Source organism: Felis catus, chromosome E2 (genome assembly GCF_018350175.1).
Source record: "Felis catus isolate Fca126 chromosome E2, F.catus_Fca126_mat1.0, whole genome shotgun sequence".
NCBI lineage: Eukaryota > Metazoa > Chordata > Mammalia > Carnivora > Felidae > Felis > Felis catus.
In genome coordinates, this window is record NC_058382.1 from 20,765,518 (window position 1) to 20,786,086 (window position 20,569).

Below are 20,569 nucleotides of genomic sequence, written 5' to 3' on the forward strand. Positions count from 1 at the left end.
TGTTGGCCCCATCTTCGGAGTGGGGGTAAGATACGCACACCCATACCTGGGACAGAAGGGTTCTTTAATGTTTGTGAGGAGGAGAGACTCAAGCCACGGGTGTTCAGAGCAAGGAGGTCCCAGCCGGGCCAGGAGGGGAAGGCTTGAGAAGGCCTCAGGTAGGACCATGGAGGACGGGGCCCTGGGTCTCCCTGGCCCGGGGTGGTCAGCAGGCATTGCTTGCAAAGGTAAGGCAGCATTGGCCGCTCCTTTGGGGCAAAGGCAGGAGGGGACTCGTACACTTGCTCTTGCCATAGCAGGTGGGGTGACTTTCCTGTTCGAGGGAGGGATCGATAGTCCTCAGCTGAGTTCAGGAAGACTGCGGGAGAAGCGACGTGAGGGGAGGGGTAGGAGTGAAACTTCAGAGATCTGAGTGTTAAATACCCACTGCTTTAGCTATAAGAATCTGGAGGCAAGAGGGATGTCTGGGGTGAAGGGCAAGCTCAGGGACCACGAGCATTAGGTTGAACCCTGCTAAGGTTTATTATTTGTGTCTTACACGTGAGGCAATCAAGTCCCACGGAGGCAGAGACCCACCATTGGGAAGGATCTTACAGCCAGCGGGCAGAGATGTCAGGCTTCAACTGCGGTCTGGGTGACCCCCAACTTGGTTCTCTTGACCACAGAACCACCTGCACATTAATGCAACTCTCCTGCCCGTTTGCAACAGGCCAAACCACTCCCCACCCCGAGATCTCAGTGTTTGCTTACTGTTTTTCTTTATTGGGGGGCTCCCTAGAAAGGGTAAGAGTAAACTGTCAATATGTTGGCCTATGGCGTTCATTGCCTGTAATGGTGGCTCTCAAAGTGTGACCCCACAGCCTTGGCAGTGGAAGCGCCTGGGACCTTCAGGAGATGAGCATTCGTGGGCTTCACGAATGCTGAATGAGAAACGCTGGGGCTGGGGGTTTAATAAGCCCTTCAGGTGAGAATTTGGGAATCAGCAGCCCGTGAGAATTCAAGCATAGCCCTCCGTCCTCCCTGCATCGCCCTCTCTCGTGGCCCCAGTGGCCCTGAGGATGGGCAGGGGAGGAGGGGGGTAGTCTTGATCAGCTGTGGCCCTGCACCGGCCACGAGGGACGGTGTCAGTGGAGAACAGCCTGGCAAGAGGCCATGGATCACCATGTGTAATGGGGTCCACAGAGCTGCCACTGAGCCACTGTGGTGCGCTTGAACTTAGGAACCATGAGATCATGACATGAGCTAAAACCCAGAGTTGGATGCTTGACTGACGGAGCCACCCAGGCGCCCCTTCTCACTTTTCTCTTAAATGAATTTTTTTATTCTGGACTAACTTTAGAGCTACAGAAAAGTTGTGAAGGTAACACAGGGTATTCCCACACACCCCTCACGTTAGCAGCTGACCTTCCCGGGGCACATTTGCCAAAACTGAGATACCGGCAGGAAGCGATGACTGCTTCTCCACTCCTGATTTCACTGGGAGTCCTCTAGTTTTCCCACTAGCGTCCTTCTCTGTTCCAGGAGCCAGTCCGGGATCCCACCTGAAAGGTAGCCATCGTGTCTCCTGGCCCATGATGGTTCCTCACGTTTCCCGTGACTTCGACCATCTCAGCGAATCCTGGCCAGGTATCTAGAATGTTCTTCCTGCTTTTCATAGAGGCAAGAGTAGGTCTAGAAAAGTTTTTCATAAAGATGGTATACTTTCACGTGGCGTTTCCCAATTTTTGAATGTTACTGGGTTGTAAATGCTGGTCACTACCAGGTAGGAGGTCTCACTTACATCGAGTCCGTAGACGTGAAGGAACGCTGTCCTTCTCAGGTTGGACACGGTCGTCAGGGAAGACCTGTGATAGCAACCGATGAGGTATTTTTATTTATTTATTTATTTATTTATTTTATTTTATTTTATTTTTTTAATATTTTTTTTTAAATTTTTTTCAACGTTTTATTTATTTTTGGAACAGAGAGAGACAGAGCATGAATGGGGGAGGGGCAGAGAGAGGGAGACACAGAATCGGAAACAGGCTCCAGGCTCTGAGCCATCAGCCCAGAGCCTGACGCGGGGCTCGAACTCCCGGACCGCGAGATCGTGACCTGGCTGAAGTCGGACGCTTAACCGACTGCGCCACCCAGGTGCCCCAGTATTTTTATTTTTAATTTTTAAAATTCAATTTAACTTTTAATTATTTTTATTATTATTATTTTAAAATTTTGTTTTCATTCCAGCAGGGTGAACATACAGTGTTATTTATATTAGTTGCAGATGTACAATATAGTGATTCAACACTTTCCATACATCACCTGGTGCTCATCATGGCATAAAATTTTTTTCAATGTTTATTTTTGAGAGAGAGAGAGAGAGAGAGAGAGAGCGCATGTGAGCAAAGGAGGGGCAGAGAGAGAGGAAGAGAGAGAGAGAGAATCCCAAGCAGGCTCCACGCTGCCAGTGCAGAGCCTGACTCGGGGCTCGATCCCGCGAACCGTGAGATGATGGCCTGAGCCGAAATCAAGAGTCTGATGCTTAACTGACTGAGCTGCCCAGGTGCCCCAAGCGTTTTTAAAAACTTGTGTGCCGCACAAGGCAAACCATACACGCCCACAAGCCCTGCCCAGCCATGTGGCCGTGGCCCACGTGGTTTCTTTGCCGGAGGAAGTTTGCTGGCTACACGGGATGACGGATTTGGAAAGAAGCGACATTTGCAGGTTTTGTGTGGTTTCCCCTCACTCTCGGGGAGGTTTACTGTTGAATCACTGTTGGCTCTGTAACCATTTTCCTGGCTTTCCCTGGTCCCACTGACCCTGACAGGGAAAACTTCCGCTGAGATTCTTTTCCCCGGATGTGGCCTGAGCCGGTGCGTCTCTGCCAGGTTTACAATGAACCTCAATCCCTCAGGGCAGGAGTCTTTTTGGAAAACGATCCTGTCCACGACTGGTTTAAAAGAGACTTGCTTTTCGACAAACCAGCGGAATGTTAGTGGCGCGTTTCTGAGCACGTCTGCTCACCGGTCAGAGTTGGAGGGAAAGTTACCTCGGTCCCAAGCGTCACCAGCTCCTGTCACCAGGGCATCGGGCATGGTGCTTGGCACGTCTTTACCGCTGCCACTCTCGCCCCCTCCTCTTTATGGATGAAGGCGATGGCCCACGGTCATGCAGCTGCTCGGCCTTGGGCCCGAGAGCCGTCCCCATCCGTGGCGGTTAGGACTCAGACTCATCGTCCCTAGGGATCTTTGTCACTGCGGTGGGAGAACGCAGAATCTGTCTAGGCAGATGCCCGTGTGGTCCGGCAGAAGGTGGTGTTTGGATGAACACCTGGCGTAGAGTTAACACGACTCGAAAGGCCCTTGCCCAGAACGTTCCCAGGTTTCGTTTGCGCGGGACCGGTCCCGCGGGACGATGTGCTGGACTCGAAGGGTTTGGCCACCCAGCTCTGCACCCAGCGGTGCCAGCCGAAGTGCAGAGAAAACAGCGAGGCTTGGTGTTTCTGTGAGAAATCAGCCTGTGAAAGGCCCTCTCTGTTGGCAGCCTCCGCACATGGCCACTCCTCGGGGTGAGCACTGGGGAGAGGACGTCTTGCCCTTGTGGCGGAGGCACGCGGCACGTCCCGGCGGGGGGCTCTGGGCTCTGGGGCTGTGTGCAAAGCCCCTGGGAAGAGGGGTGATGCGCGATCTGGTCTGCAGCCTGAAGGTGCTGTTTGCTCCGTGTGCTGTGCTCTGCGTGGCTTGCAGATACGTTACAGGTGAAGCCCCATTTCCAGGCCTTCTGGCGTGCCGTAGAAATGGGACAGTTGTTCTTCTCCTTATCTACGTAAACAACATAACTTTGTCAAAAAATTAAAAATACGTACTTTGTCCCATCAGCTAAAATGGGCTGTCAGATAAGGGTGTGTGTGTGTGTGTGTGTGTGTGTGTGTTTCCCTACCCCCCCCCCCCCCACCTCTGTTGCATCTGATGAATGATGTAAATGGTTTTTGGCTTCAGAGTTTTTTTGTTTTTTGGTTTTTTTTTTTGCCAGGCACTCGAGTAAATGATCAGAGTAGTAACATTTTTAGCCTTATCTATCATACTGAAACATTTTTTCTGCCTCCAATAAAACATGTCAGAGCCGATTAAGGACATTTTTCGATGAGGTATAATTCACAGATTTTAGGAGCGACTCCGAGAGTGCTCAAGTATTAAAGAAGCTGTGGGTTCTTCGTCGTTACGGGCACGTTCCCAGCCTACCTTTTTGCCTGAATTCCCTTAACGCTTTGGAGCTCTGCTCTGAAAGTGTGCGTTTTGTCTGCTGGCGGGGTCGGAGGAGCGGCAGGTAGGATGGCCGGGGATGTGTCACATTGTATCTGGTGACAGGGCCGTGAAAGATACGGCGGCTCGGTGCGTTCGGCGGTGCTTATCTGGTACATGAGAGCACATTACTTCCCAAAGACCGGGATCACTTTGGACAGTATCATTAAATGCCACGTCATTACCTGTTATGGAGCAGTGCTGTACCTTCAAGGGCCTCCTGGGACACGTGCAACAGTCGGAAGAGTGATGGGCAAAGACGGAGCTGGCATTAAATTTTCAATGGAAGCAGTATTGGCTTTGACTTTCCAGAAGCCTTATCTGTTAGATGGTGTTTGTCACTGGGCCGCGGAGCTGTGGATGTTCGTCAGTCGGAAGTTGCAGGCAGTTGAACGATATGGACAGGTGAAGGCTCCGTGGGGACCGGCCGGCTCGCGGAGAGCTGGAGGGGGTAAATTGAAGGTTTATTTATCCCATTCGCTGTCAAGGTCAGCTTGCTAGAGAGCTGTCCTATGGATGCTTACAAATGCCAAAATCCTGGCAAATTGTCGGAAAGAGCCTCCAAATCACTGACCTTTGTACAGCTCCCATCAACGTGGCCGTGTGTCTGAGCGGGGTCCTTAGAGGGAGTTAAATGGTTGGTAAAATGAGGCTTATGCTGTTGCTGTAATGTCAGCCGAGCTGCTACGTATTTTTTATTTTTGTGTTTGCAGCAGCAAGGATGAAGTTAAAGATATGACTGATGGGAGGCGGGGGTGTGCGTGCAAAATAATTATGCCGGCGTGGGTTCTGGCAGACGGGTGGGTCTGCGGTTCTCCCTTTGAGCACATTTCAGGCTCTGAGCCCCGAGGCATTTCAGCGTCCCCATTGTTATGCTCCCGGCTGGGAAGGGGCATCTGGGGGTTCCTTGCTGTCCCTCCTCCCCACCCAGGGCGCCCGTGTAGCCGCAGGGTCTCACGGGGGCTGGCCGCTCTGAGCCACGCGTTCTCCTGCTCAGGACTTGTGATCTGACTTTGCCGTGACAGCTAATTTAAGGAGGCACGACAGAGCCAATCATGTTGTCTTGTCTCCCTTTGGCCAAGGGTGGGGATTTACTAAAGCAACAACCGTGACAGTGAACTGAAAGTAGAGGTGATCAGTCGCCTGCGGATCGAGGAACACCCCCCACCGCGGAATATTATGCATCCATTAAAAAGAATGTGCTAGAGCTGTACCTGTTGGCCTGGAGATAAATGCACAGAGCCCTGAGAGAGAAATGTGTGAGCGCTGTCGTGAGATTTTACAAAAGAATAAAACCACCCTCTGCCCAGGGGTGCTAGATAAAACACAGGATGCTCAGGGGGAGCCTGGGGGGGGGTCAGTCAGTTGAGCTTCCGACTTCGGCTCAAGTCATGGTCTCATGGTCTGTGAGTTCGAGCCCCACGTCGGGCTCTGTGCTGACAGCATGGAGCCTGGAGCCTGCTTCGGATTCTGTCTCCCTCTCTCTCGGCCCCTCCTCTGCTCACGCTCTCTCTCTCTCTCTCTCAAGAATAAATAAACATTAAAAAATTAAAAACAAAAACAACAGGATGCTTGGTAAATTTGAATTTGAATTTCAAACGGTAAATATCTAAAAATAGCTTAAAAAATGATGTGGTTGTCTGAAATTCCAACGTAACTGTATGTCCTGTGTTTTTATTTGCTAAATTTGGTCACTCCTCTCCCACTCCCCAACCCATAGTATGTGTGCACACGGTGTATTTGTATGTGGTTTTGCAGGCATGAGTAAATAAAGAAACATACATCCTGGATCATTCACAAGGGTTTTCTGGAAGGGGCTGCATAGGGGTTGATATGAGAATGTGGGGTAGAGGACGCAAGTGGAGAGGAGAAGGAGAGGGTGAGGCAAAAAGGAAGGACTTTCTAGATTTCCTGTGTCAGGGCCTGCGCTGGACAGCGAGGGCTCCGGGAGGATGTGGCAGGGAGGTCCTGGGCTGATGAACTCACCTCCCGGAGGGCAAGGCTGTCGGGGGGCAGGCTGTCATGGGGCGAGGGCTGCTGGGGGCCCTGTGGGGTTCCCAGGAGGAGACTCTGCTTGGGCTGGGCGGTCAACAGTTCTTGTGCTGTTGGTTTGGGATGAAAAATAAAAGGTTGCATCTCATCGGGTCTGCTTCTCCTCTCTGGGAATCGCTCCTGGTCTGATCTTCCTCTTTAACCCGACGAGCCCAGCAGGACCTCCTAGTGCACTTCGGGGGCCCAGTGGCGGGTGAGAGGGACGCCACGTCCCCACCTCCCTCTGTCTCATGCTGTAGGCAGTCACCACGGAGGCCCATGCATCCACTATTTACAAGACAGTTCAAAACTCTCCTTCTTATTTCCAAATTCAATTAAAGAGCCGCTAATACGTCCCAGGTTTGTTGTAACGAGCCCATAACAGAAACTGACATCATTATCAATTCAAACAAAACACAAACGCTTCATCTTCTGCTTCCTCAGGGAAACCCCCAACTTCCTGAGCCGGTGCCTCCCTGGCAGGGGAGGCCGGGAGCCTCACCTGGTCTCTCTCCTGCACAGACGAAGGGAGGGCCCTCTCATCCTACGGCACCCGACTCCCTTTGGTCAAAGGAGCCTTACATAATTGTGATTCTGGAATGTTCTTTCTATAGATGACGTCCCTTTCCAATCTCCTTTTGGGAGAGGAGCAGCTGTGCAGAGCCTGGTGAGTGGGTATTTTCTGTGTCCTTATGTGGCCCAAATCTCTGATGTTCTGATGTGGCCTCGAATATCAGCTTCTCATGATGCAAGCTATTTGAGGCTCCGACATCCACTGTCTGGAATGAAGAAGAAATGGGCCAAGAATCCTATCTGGGTGGTAACGCAGAGGAGGATCATGGCGTGGAGGTTGTGAGAGGGGACGGGGGCAGGACAGGGGCAGAGTGGACGACTCAGGGGGTCCCGAAACTTCAGCCAGGGCACAGTGTGTCCAGCCAGGCCCCCCCTTCAGATCTAAGGACTCATGGGGTTTCTGCTTTAGAGCAAAGGATCTAAAGATCTAGGGACTCATGGGGTTTCTGCTGGCCGGGCCCTGAAGGACAGGCCCACGAGTTGCCGGGGAGAAGCAGCACTAATAGCCCACAAACTGGTGGACACCTCACCCAACAGGTGTCCCTGTGAGTCGTGGACTCCTTCATCGGGGACCCCCTGCGAATGCACAAGGCCCCTCCTCCTCTGGCCCCCCGGGCCCTTGGCGGCTTACACGCAGAGCTGTGGTCTCTCTCGTGGGGTCTTTCTCTGCATCCTGAATACCTTTCTCCTCTGAATGGGCCCCCGTGTTCCAGAGTCTTGCAGGAAGCTCTCATGGGCACTGGGAATCGGTCCCTTGGCCCTCGCACGGATTTGGGGTGTATGCCAGTTCTGTGAGGCTGTGACCCCGAGCCCTGCCACGCTGCCCCTGTGCCGTGGGGTTGACACAGTGGCAGGCAACACGCCTTGGTCCCGGCTGAGCCGTGTGCGGCAGCCTTCCCTGGGAAGCCAAGACACAGGCTGATTTCCCAAAGGATCTGGTGCCTGGAGGCCCGGCTGAAAGACCCCCGGAGCAATGCCTGGGCAGAACCTTCTGTAGCACTTGTAATGGAGTGAGTGCAAACATCCTCTCCGCTGTGACCACCAGTGGCCCTGCTCCAGCGTCTCAGGGACCCTCTGTGCAAGCAAGCCTGGACCATCCCTAGCGGAAAATGACTAGTGTTTTCTGCACAGAACCCATTGGCTCTTCTCCCTTGGCTGGCTCCCAGCCACCTGAGCTATGTTTCCCATGCTGTTTCCACAACTCCGAAGAAGGATGGACAGCCATAGTTTCCGCTGATGGGCGCCCAGGCCCCAGAGAGGCCAGACTGTGCCTTCCCCTCACCCACCAAATATTCCTTAGCTGTGAAGGGTTTACCCTTAGCTGACATTGTCCTCGTCTCTGAAGATGGTGGACAAAACACACAAGACGCCTGCGTTCGTGGAGGTTGTAGACTTTGGGGGAGCAGGAGAGGAACCAATAGACAAACAAAGAAGCCGATTTCAGAGAGCGGGAAGTGCTCTCTGAAAAGAAAATACCACAGGTGGATATGACCGGCGGCTTTATTTAGGCTTTCGGGATCTGAAAGCCAGCCAAGGGAAGGCCTAACAAAAGAGCATTCCTGATGCGGGGCAAGTCACAGGCAAAGGCCCTGGGGTCAGAGCAGCTGGTGTGATGGAAGCTGAGAGAACGCATCCGCAGTGGTTGGAGAGGAGTCAGATAGGCAGGCCTAACCGGGTGGCGCAAGGCCCTGCACCTGGAACAACGGTCGGGTTGCATTGTTAGCCTCTCACGTCTGTGACTTTCTTGTGCTGCTCCCTCCCTGGGAAAGTCTCCTCTTCTCCACCCACTGGAATGGAACTTTTCCGAGATGTGCCCCGTCCCGCACGGGATCCAGAGCTGTCACTAAACAGCCAATGGGAAGCTGTGTCTTTCTCACCACGGGCAATCAGGAATTCACTCGTCCGTGAGCAGGAGTTGCTGCTGGGGACAACTTCTTGCAGATAAGTGCCGCGTGGAGCCCTGTGTCCGCGCCGACCCCGGGATCCGGGCACCCTGAGCAGGTCCTTGGCCTGTGGTGGGCTTTCTGCAAAGTGGAGGTTCTGTTCTGTTTGAGTGACGGCTGCTCTGGATCATCTCTAAGCTGGGAGATGTCCCCCAGGGGCCCGCGGCAGGTGGTGTTTCTGTGATAGTGACTCCATTTACTCAGGGGGCCCTCCTGAGACGGGGTCCGGCTGGGGCTTCCCTTGTGTGCCCCCCTCCCCACCTCTAATGCCCTCGCTGTGGACAGGCTCAGCCACCTGAGCCCGTGGTCTGCTCCGACCGTCCAGACCTGGTGGGACCCGGGAGAGAGCACACTCGGCCCCCTGAGGTCTGATGGCAGGTGTCTCCCCGGTACCCGCACCGTCTCTGCTCAGTTCCGGGGTCACCCTTCTCCTCGGCCCGCTCCCACCCACCAGCAATATGTGCTCTGGGTGGGATACACGGACCAGTGGGGATCCTCACTCTGCCCCTGGAGAGACAGAGAAGACTGTCTTCTTCTCCTTGGGTGACCCGGCCTCTTTCCCTTGCTCCTACTTTTTGGAGTCAGATGTGGTTCAGTCAGATGGCAGAGAAGGCATGATGATTAACTCATTTTGGGCCGAGAGCTAACAAACTTCCCTCATGCGTGATGGCAAGGGGTGGGGAGTGGGGAGATGTTTCGGCTCTGACGTGGAATGATCTTGCCACAGCCTCCCTCTGCCCCAGCCGCCGACTCCTTGTGATGGCCGAGCATCAGGACCAGGGACCAGCATGCTCCAGCGGGCTCTGAAACCCCAAGCCCAGCACCGAACCTGGCAGTGAGTGACTTTTTTTGAGAGGCGATGTTCTCTCTCAGCAGTCAACTTTGCTAAAGGTGATAAAACTGTGACCTTGACCTTGAGGCAGTGCCATCATCAACAGAGCCTCCAGGCTGTGCTCAGGGCCGCCTACCTGTGCCACACCAAGTTGCAAAAAGTCTTAGGAATATTTACAGTTGGTCTTTAAACAGCAGTGGGTATGAATAAAAGAACCATATCTCACATCATTAGTCCATAAATATGCAGTTTGGTTTTATTTGTCAAATAAAATAACCTGAGATTGAACTGCCTGGTTGAAAGACACAGACATACATACACCTGTCTCCTTGCTCTGCCCCCTTCCCCGTCTTCATGTCTGCCACCCTTCAGGAATGTTCTTTGCCCAAGCACATCCTCCTTTCTCCCTTTTCCAGGATTCCTGGGGATGGTCGTTCGGGCAGGTTTCTCTCCCCCTCCCTCTTGAGGGAAGCCTGCTGAATGCCTGGACTGTCATAGTGAACCCCCTCCCCCCACCCCCCTGGCTCAAGCTCTTCAGGGAAGGGGCAGTTGGAATCCCCTCACCCATTTCCCTTATTTAAGGGAGCCTCATTCATTTTCAGTTTATAAAAGGCTTGGAGCCTGTGCCGGGCCGGAAGTTGGCTCTGCTGGTGGTGGGAGACTCCCTGCGGGAGCAGAGTGGCGAGGGCTCCATTATACCCCAGCCTGGGGCTCAAGCTGTCCCGGGTGGGAGTGTGTAACTGGCGAGAGTCCTGGAACAAGAGAGGGAAGGCAGGAACACATTTCCCTGGGGCTCTGGGACTTCAGGTAGTGGAATGCACTTGTGACAGCCTTGTGTGCCCTGCTGTGTCTGGCTCTGGGTACGAGAGACCTGGGGGGCAGGCCTGCTCTGGGCGTGGCTGGTGGAGTAGGCCGTGTGCCCCGAGTAGGTGTCACAGGGAAAGAAGGATGGTGTGCTGGGTGGGCACCGGGGCTCCTGCTCAGTGGGTGTGGCTGGGTGACCCGGCATGGCCTCTCAAACAAGGCTACCTGCACGCCCTGAGTCTCCTCAGAGGACCCTTGAACTTGATCTAACTTGGCTCCTGCCCAGACAGAGCAAACCATGTTCTGATCTGACCTCTAAGGGTTGTGGGTAATTTTGAAAGCAGGGATACTCACGACCACTCGTCCTGTCAACACACCATGTCACTAAGACTCAGCGCACTAAGTTGGAACTTTAGCTCAGAGTGCCGGTTCTTCTGCAAAAGAGACTTTGACTTTCAAACTTGCATTCACCTTCTAGGCTCAGAGGCTGAGCTCCGTCAGGGAGACTGAGGGGCGTGATGGTGAGGTGTGAGGGTCTCATGTTCAGCCGCCCACACTCAGGGGGCTGCAGGGTCCAGTGGTGGAGTTGTTGGTGTTGCCTGGACAAAACCTTCTAGGCTCAGCTTTGGCTTCTCCTTGGATTCCGATGGTAAAATAATTGTGGATTCTAGACTGGTGGTCACCAGCACCCTGTGACATGCAGGGCTCCCACACACAAATAAGCCCTAGTTTTCAGTTAACGTTTTTCTTACTGGGTTCGACGTGGGGCTCGAACCCACGGACTGCGAGATCATGACCTGAGCGAAGTCAGATGCTTAACCGACTGAGCCACCCAGGCGCCCCTGTAGACATTTTATTTTTAGGTAATCTCTCTACAATGTGGGGCTCGAACTCACAACCCCAAGGTCAAGAGTGGCACACTCTACCGACTGAGCCAGCCAGGCATCCCTGTGCCTCTCTGAGATATTATGCTCATAGATGCCATGTTTATTAAACAAGCCTGTGTTGTGTTTTTAAAAGGAAGTTGGCCATGTGACGAAGTTCAAAGCCATTGTATTTTTCCCCCCATCAGAAATGCTGTCTCTGAAAGGTACCTCAGAGGCATAAGGCTTCTGTGCTCCAAACTGAGAAGTGATACCCTGCACCGAGAATTCATTCTTTATTTTTTTAAGTTTATTTATTTTGAGAGAGAGAGAGAGAGAGAGAGAGAGCGAGAGAGCGAGCATGAGCAGGGGAGCGGCAGAGAGAGGAGGAGAGAATCCTAAGCGGGCTCTGTGCTGTGGGCACAGAGCCCAAGTCGGGGCTCAAACTCATGAACTGTGAAATCACGACCTGAGTCATGAAACCAGGAGTCGGATGCTTAACCGACAAAGCCACCCGGGGGGCCTGGAGAATTCATTCTTCTTGAAGATCCAGAAGTAAAACAGAATTAAACAAAGTATAAAAAGTGGAAGAAGGAAAGAGGTTGTCCCCGGTCTGGCTTTCCAATCAGTTTGCTGTGGCCTCAGCGTGTGTGGAATTGCCAAAGAGCATCCCTGGGCCGAGTGGTTGGTGTGAACCCCGGGGAGTTTGATAAGAGCGGAACAATTCCGATGTGATTTGTAGGGTGGTCTTCGGGCATGGGAGGGGCTGGCTTTTCTCCTGCGGCTCTTACCCTTTTGGTGTCCTTGAGAGTTTCATCTTTTTTTTTTTTTTAATTTTTTTTTCAATGTTTATTTATTTTTTGGGGGGGACAGAGAGAGACAGAGCATGAACGGGGGAGGGGCAGAGAGAGAGGGAGACACAGAATCGGAAACAGGCTCCAGGCTCCGAGCCATCAGCCCAGAGCCCGACGCGGGGCTCGAACTCACGGAGCGCGAGATCGTGACCTGGCTGAAGTCGGACGCTTAACCGACTGCGCCCCCCAGGCGCCCCGAGAGTTTCATCTTTTAAAGCGACGGTCATTTTCCTGGTGCCAAGATACTGTTTTTGTGCTGGAACACTTGTCAGAGACTGTGACACAAGACAGAAACTTACACTACTTGCCACGGACAGAAAGGAATGTGTCTTGTTAGCGGCACAGGCAGGATACACAGCCCAGGCCAGTGGCTTTTATTGCTTTGACACAGGAGACGAAAATATCATCCAGTTCAGTGATGCTCTATCCTTGAGGGAACAGGCAGGGTCTAACCCGAAGCACCAGAACCATGGGTTTCTGATGGGCCATCCCGGCCGACCCCAGACACGCACCGTGGGGACTTGTGCTCAGACTCTGGGGGTGAGATACATAGCACGCCGCACTTTGCGGCGCCGAGGGTCAGACCCGGGCCAGCAGCCTTGCAAGGTACGGACGCATCGGTGGGGCCTGCTCAGTGAAGCCACTTCAAGGCCAGGGCGACCCCGTGAGGCACGGAGGAGTGGGGGCTGCCATCGTTGGTCAGACGAACCGGCTGAACCAAGAGGGTCTGGTGTCGGTGTCCTTGTTTCACGTGGACACAGCGGAGAACATTTTCCCTCAAACGCTTCGTCCGGGCTCACCCGAAGCACGGTGCCTTAAAACAGCCAAACAGAAGTTCCATGAAAAGTATTCTCAGGGCACCTGGGTGGCTCAGTCGGTTAAGCGTCAGACTTCAGCTCAGGTCGTGATCTCACCGTTTATGAGTTCAAGTCCCGCGTCGGGCTGTGTGCCGACTGCTCAGAGCCTAGAGCCTGCTTCGGATTCTGTGTCTCCCCCTCTCTTTGCCCCCCGCCCCCCCCCCCCCGGCTCACAGTCTGTCTCTCTCTCAAAAATAAATGAACATTAAAAACAATGAAAAAAAAAGAGAAGTATTCTCAAACGTGGTTGTTGACAGTAAAAGAGTAGTACAAGGTTGAAAATATAAAACCCCTGTAGCCTGAGTTTGTTGTCTGTAAGGTCCCTCTGGGGCAACCTGATCTTTGTCCTCCCCATTCTCCAGGGCAAGCTGACCTGTGTCCCCTCCCCCCACCCATTCTCTGGGGCAAGCTGACCTGTGTCCCTCCCTATTCTCTGGGGCAAGCTGACCTGTGTCCCCCCACAATCTCTGGGGCAAGCTGACCTGTGTCCCCCCCAATCTCTGGGGCAAGCTGACCTCTGTCCCCCCACCAATCTCTGGGGCAAGCTGACCTGTGTCCACCCCTATTTTCTGGGGCAAGCTGACCTGTGTCCCCCCCCCCCCAATCTCTGGGGCACGCTGACCTGTGGCCCCCCCAATCTCTGGGGCAAGCTGACCTGTGTCCACCTTTCCCCCTATTCCAGTTGACAGACAGCCCTGTCCTGGGCACAGGAGCAAGGGTGTCATGACTGGCCCTGCTTGACCCATAGGCCTGATGTCTGCAGAGAACAGGACGGACTCCCCAGAGGAGAAGGGAGCAGGCTATGCCTCTGCATCACGTCTTTAAAACATTTATACAACATCCTTAAACTTCTTCCAGGAACGAAAGTTTTAAATGAGGGAGAGAGCCTCCGCTATTTCAAGGTCTTGGATTCCTTCCCTTCCTGGCAAATGTGAGGAGCCATGCAGATTTTGAAGTTCCCTCCAGAAATGGAGGAAGACAGATTTAGCAAGGACGCAGAAGAGCCCACGGGTACGAAACACCTTGATCCTCTTTGAGCTGAAGCCCTTCTCACGAGGACAAGAGTCCTCGGGTCTGAGGCCCGACTGCGTCGTTCCCAGCGTATTTCACGATCCTTTTCTGCGTCGGTTACTAGTGTGGCAACGGGACATGGGCATTTAGGAATGAGACCAAATGAAGATATGGGGGCCCCGATCTTCGCTGCCTTTGCTCTGACCCTCGGGTGCTTAGTATCAGTTTCTGTTAACCCGCAGGACTTCCAGAAAGGCCGGGCAGTTAATGTGTCTTGCTCTCACTGAACTCCTAGGGAGCGGAAAGATATTTTCTGTTTCCATCTCCAGCCAATAGCTGCGAGTGCTTGGTTATAAAGGTTGATTAATGGATGCTGATTGATTATTTGGTTCACTTTAATTGGCTACCCTCTCCGCCCCATTCCCCCGCCCCCAGATAGGACCGAGTGAAGGTATGATAGGCAATGTTCGGATGGCCAGATTGTAAGAGCATGGAGTATAGTTTTCATGAGAACCTCAGTGCTTTTTTTCTCACGTTTTCTGAACAAGCGGTCCTGCTAATAATGCATGCCTTCATCCGAGATTGAATTCAACCACCACCTGCTCTGGGAAGTCTTCCCTGTGCCCTGCAGGGTGGCTCTGGACCCACAGCACACATGTCTCAGGCTGTGACGGCTGAGGGGCATCAGTAGGAAGGAGACCGGGAGGGCAGGTCTGGTAAGGGAGGCATGGGCAGCTGGAGGAAGTGGGCGAGGGTTGGGGCAGCTCGTGTCTGTGGCGGAGAGAGGGAAGGGGGCGCTTCATTTTGGAAAGACAAGCGGTATGAAGTCAAGGGAACAGTGACAAGGAAAACCTATTTGATGACTGGATTCCAGGATTCCAGCCCCAGCCTTCCATGACAGGGGCAGCCAAGGCTGTGCATTTATGTGCATCAATTAAACCAGGAGGGAAGCTTCAAAAGGAAAGTCATTCCAGTAAAAATCTAACAAGCTCGGGGCTGACTTTGAGGATGTGTGTGCAATCACAACAAAACCATTTTCTTTTTCCTCTGGGATAAATTATTTCAGTTCTCGGTGGGTGTTTGGAGGTGGGCTGGTCTTTCCCCCTAAAGATAAAGCCTGGAGTTACACAGAGACCCTCAGAAGAATCCAGAGGGAAGGACCTTGGAGGGGAGGCCACCTTGGGTTAGGGGGTGTGCAAGAAATCCAAAGCCTCGCTCAAGGTCCCCAGTCTCCATGATAGGAGGATGATGTCACCATGCCACACAGGTTAGGACAGAGAGCTTTAGGAACCTCTTTGACCATCAAGCACAGTTATGTCTCAGTGATCCTCGGCAGGTTTCGGTTGAAGAACAAAGTCATCAAAGCAAAAATGTCAAATAATAATAACAGTAACAAAAATAGTAATACCAGAAGAGAGCGCAACACCATTGGTTAGATTCCCAGGGCACAGCGTCTGCTGATAACATCAACGACACAGTGCCAGGTTTTTTTTTTTTTTTTTTTTTGTTCCAGGGACAGATAAAAAAGAAAAAAAAAATCACAAACTGCCTGTCCCCTGATAACACAAACACAACTGCAAATAAACATATCAATGTCTACACACAATGCACATGTATGCGGAATCCATACTCCTGGCGATTCTTCGGTTATCAAGCAAATGTCCTTTGGAGGTTAAGACACGATGCCGTTAATTCAGTCTCGGGTTTGGGGTAAAGTTTGACCGAAGAAAAAGGTGAGGCCGATGAGGTGGTGTTCGTTGGGGATTTGGGAAAGAAGAGGCTTTTTGCGGGGAGGTCATTATATCTTCATTGACCCTCACGTGGCTCCCCCAGCCCGGTGTCGGGGGCTCTCTGCCTCGCCGTGTGACATCTCCTTTCGAGATGAGCTGCCGTCACCTTGCGGAGGCCCCCTCCCCGGATGCATTTTCTAATCAGTTCACATGATTGAGCTTCCACCAAGTGATGCTTTACTTAATTCCTTTCCGCCTGTAGGGGTGTGAGGCTTGGAGGGCCTCTCGTCAAAACTTTGGAGGGCTCTGTCAGTTTGAAAAGAACATGACCTTTAAATTGTATCAGTATGTTTGCTGGTGCATAAGGGAAAGGAAAAGGTTTGTCCTGATGGAAAACCACGCCGAGACCGGGGAGTAATTCAGAGGGAACCAGCCCAGGAAGTTAATTTGTTTATACATAATTTGCTAAGTGGGGGGCGAGAATGGGGTCCATGCACCTGCTGGCTGCAAAGAGCCCACAGCCCGGGTCTGGGGACGGTTAGCCTGTTTAGACAATTTTTCTTCCCGTTGCTTCTCCCCTCCGAGCCACCACTATCATAGAACAGGTCAACCCATATAGTCCCGTTGCTTGTGATTGAGGGACAGATCGTAAGAAAGAATTTTCTCCTATATGGCTGACAGCTCTGGGGCTGAATTATTAACCTCCGGCGAGATTAGCAAGGATGCTGTGTGACAGAAGTTGGAAGGTGCGGACTGGTTTTGAAAAAGTTCACTGAGAGACTGCTTTTTAGAACTCAAGGCATATATTCTGATTTTATTTATTTATTTTAAGTTTATTTATTTGTCTTTGAGAAAGAGAGAGAGAGAGAGTGCATGAGCTGGGGAGGGGCAGAGAGAGAGAGGGAGACACAGAACCCGAAGCAGGCTCCAGACTCCGAGCTGTCAGCTCAGAGCCTGACTCGGGGCTCGAACTCACAAACCACGAGGTCATGACCTGAGCCAAAGTCAGACACTCAACCAACTGAGCCACCCAGGCGCTCCTAGTCTCATTTTTTTTTAAAGTGTTATTAGAATAGGAAGCATTCAGAAAGCCTATCTGTTTTACACACACACACACACACACACACACACACACACACACAAACAATTGCGTGTATACTTTTGTACGCTGTGTGCAGTTTTTTTTAAGTTGCATGACTTTGAATTTAGCAAACCTTTCAGTCTGACCCTTTGTGCCAGGGTTTGCCGCTACTCTTCTCTTTCTTCCAGTTAAAATATATCGACACGTGATGCAGAAATAATCAGAGGTGACGAAAACGGGCATTGCCCGCTTTAAAGCGGTGACCAAAAAACAACAAAATTTGAGGCGGGAGCAGATGTATACTAATTTTAATTGTTTCAGTTGAAACATGTTCATCTTTCAGAATCGAGCAAGCTGCCTGCCTTGTCATTCCCGTCCTCTGAGGGGAGAGAGACGGTCCCTCGCTGGAGCCAAGTGAGTGTGCTTATGGAGATGGGGAGTCGGGAAGAAGGGCTGGGTTGCTTGGCTCTGAGGTTGGGATAGAGCCCCTTGCTTTCTTGGGGAGGGTTATGTGATTCCGGAGATTAAGAATTTTGGAGGAGAAACACAAAAAGGTGCCTCCAAAGGCATTCACATTAGGAGTAAGACGGGTGGTGGCCTCTCTCTATAAACACATTGTAACCAGACAATATGTTTGCCCTTTGCAGGGAGAGAGAGCAGCGAGCGGGTTCCTGACTCCGAGCCCCGTTTGTCCTCGTGCTGTGAAGCATAAGCATTTGTCAGGTTAGGTGAAGCCCCTGTGCCCGACCGCGAGCCACGGTGCTGTGAAGGATTGTCTGAGTCTAGGTTCCTAATGCAAACTGCAACATCGGAATTGAAACGTGCTTGATGGAATTAAAACATTAGTATTGGCTTTCAGTTCTTGCCTCCCTGGCTCCCGTAACAAATGTAGGGCATCTTAAAAATAAAAGCCAACAAACCAAGAGAAAACAGCCAGACGCCTTTGCAAGACAGAGGAGGCACAAAACCTCTCTGCGAGACTTGAGAGTTGATCTGCCCCAGTGTGAACTCTGGCACCTGTTTATTCTCTAACTTGGACATGTACTTTTCATTTCTTTTAAGTAGAATGTTTTTATTTTTACCACGGGTATGGGGAGACACTGTGACATGTCGATAAATGAAATAATCCCGATTACCACGTTAAGCCACATGTCGGGAATTTTAGAAGGAAAATGCCGTTAAGAAACCCAGTGTATATATGTTTACCCTCGTGTCAATGTTTAAACATGTGTATACACCGGGTCTCTCCAAAGTGGGGTTCGGTGACTGATCTCTTTCAAGAAAGTTCATGGGGCATTTAATCAGAGTTGGCCTCCTATTGTCTGTGGACTGGGCGTGGTCCCTGGCATCTGGTCCTTTACCAGATAGGTTTGGTATTCATCAAAATGGCGGAACCAACATGTGTGGTTCTCCACCCCTGGAGGATGTTCAGGCTTATCTTTAATCCCAAATCTTGGAACTCTAAGTAAACTGGGACAAGCATGCCTTTTAAGCCCCAGTGAACCCAGATCCAGTGCCTTAATTCTAGTTCCACGAGGCTTGAGGACATCTATGTTTGGGTTACCACCCTGACGCTCACCAAGGGGCAGGACACTTGGACCAAGGGAGCAAAATGCCCCAAAGGGCCCCGTCTGGGCTCCAGACATTTCCATTCACTTATGCTCATGACGTTTCCAGCAATCTCAATGGAAAGCTAAGAAAGCCATGGCAAACTTCTCTAAGGGGTTTCTTTCTCCCCGCCATCTCGAAACCTGGCTCTTCAGACATCTGTCTGGTGGGGAGCCACGATTCCCCAGTCTCCATTCCTGCTAAATCTCAGTTGGTCCTTAGCCCCGGGAGAGTGAGAAGGTAAACGGGGGAGGTTCAGGAACCAGTGGGGACACTCATCAGGCCCTAGTCGGTCCACCCAGCCCACAGTTAGGGAAGGAAACCTCCAGCACTCGCTCAGCCTCCACGTCCCGTGAGTCCTGGGCTGGCTTGGGGATGGCTTATGCTGGTGTAACCCCAAGGTTTTGGACTCCCCTTCATGTCACAAGCAGGCTGCTCCTCCAAGGAGCTGAAGAACTGAGCTTCTAGATCTGCCTTTTTAGTCCATAAGATTTCCTTGGCCTCACACACTCGTTCACTCCAGGCTCTGGACCCCCGGGTTTCTGGGATGGTGTCTCACACCCCAGCCCTCTCTCTCCTGAGTTTGTTTCCAGGGCGTTGCAGAGTGAGGCCCTTGACTCTGCCCTGCTTCTGTTCTGAAGAGCTCGGGGTAATTTCTGGCTATTTTCCCAGAGGTGTGGTGGTGCGGGCTCCCTGGTTTGGCCCCTGTGGCCGGCACACCCCGCTTTGGGTTGAGACTGAGCGGCTTGGCCCACGGAGCTCGGGATGTTGTCCTGGGGTCTGAAACTTTCCTGAGACTTGGGCCTGTCTAGGCGAGGTGAATCTATGACTCTCCAGACACGTTTTGAGTGAATTGGTTTCAGCTTTCACAAAATGCTAATGTTGATATTGTTTACGTCTGGCTGCATTGTTTTTCACTTTAAAATTACAGCTTTAGTACATTAAGCTAATTTCATAATACTGTATTAACTTAATATTCCATAAATCACACATGTCAGATTGCATTGTTACGGATGCACAAAACCCAAATTTACTACTCAAGCTCTCCAAACACATGTATTCATAATTTGCTCCAGCGAGCCCTGTGCTGCCATATAGGGTTAAGGAATTACACGTTCCAATGCCAGGCACAGATCATGCCTCTCTCTCTCTCTCTCTCTCTCTCTCTGCAATTGTTCTCCATACAAATTGAAACAATATATTTCCAGCCATTTTCATAGTTGTAATTACTAGCAAAAATCGTAATACCGCGAACATATTTTAAACACCTGCACTTTTGGTCCAACTCATTTTTTTTTTTTTTTCTTTCTTTTAAGCTGAGTGTTTCCATTTGAATAAGGTTGAGAAAGCTCACTGGTGGTAGCAATCTCTGGGTATGTTTTCTCCTGGAGGAAGATTATGACTTTTGACTTGGAAGGGAGAGGTAGAGAGAAAATGGCAGAAGGAGTTCGGGCGGCACCCTCTCTCTCCATTCATTCCCCTCTTTGCTCTCTCTCTTCCTCTTCCCCTTGGGGAAAGGGATTTAATTGCAGCGAGACTGGCTTTCACGCGTGCTGCCCGGCCCTCTTGCAAGGGTGCAAAGTTCTGTGCCTAAGCCTGGCTGGCTGGTTCCGGGAACAAAGGGATGCTCTCTGTGGGGGACATGGTGCTGGGCTGGGGCACAGAGGAGCCTCTGTAGGTTTTTAACCACACACTGTCTAATCGGGCTCTGACAAGCCCATTGTAAATCAAAGGTCTGGTAAGTGGGGATGCCAGAAATGTTTGATCTCCTTCCAAGCCTTGAAACAACTTGCTTATTTTTTCTGCAGTTTGGCCCCTCACTAAAATAAAACATTGAGAGATGAATGTTCTGACGGGTCATTGTGTGTCAAGCTGTCACTCTGTAATGGTTACATATTTCAGCTGGATTGAGGTGGTGCCGGTTGGGGGAGGTCTGTGAGAAAGAGAGAGGCAGAGAGATAGGGTAGGGAAGGAGACAAAGGGTAACAAGGTTTCTGCTTTCTCCTTGTGGCTGATCTTCATTTAAACCAAACACTTGTCATGTTCAGGGGAAGTTTTATAAATTTTTAATGATATTGGGTACAACTGGTGCTTTGAAATTT

At 51.6% G+C, this 20,569-nt stretch overlaps 1 long non-coding RNA gene across 1 annotated transcript; it reads left to right on the forward strand.

Moving 5' to 3' along the window:
- The first annotated feature begins 1,519 nt into the window (after nucleotides 1-1,519).
- Nucleotides 1,520-20,312, forward strand: LOC109494827. Its single transcript, XR_002149907.3, has 3 exons — nucleotides 1,520-1,626; nucleotides 17,203-17,273; nucleotides 17,507-20,312. It is a non-coding gene; the product is annotated as an uncharacterized LOC109494827 (long non-coding RNA).
- Nucleotides 20,313-20,569: the final 257 nt, after the last annotated feature.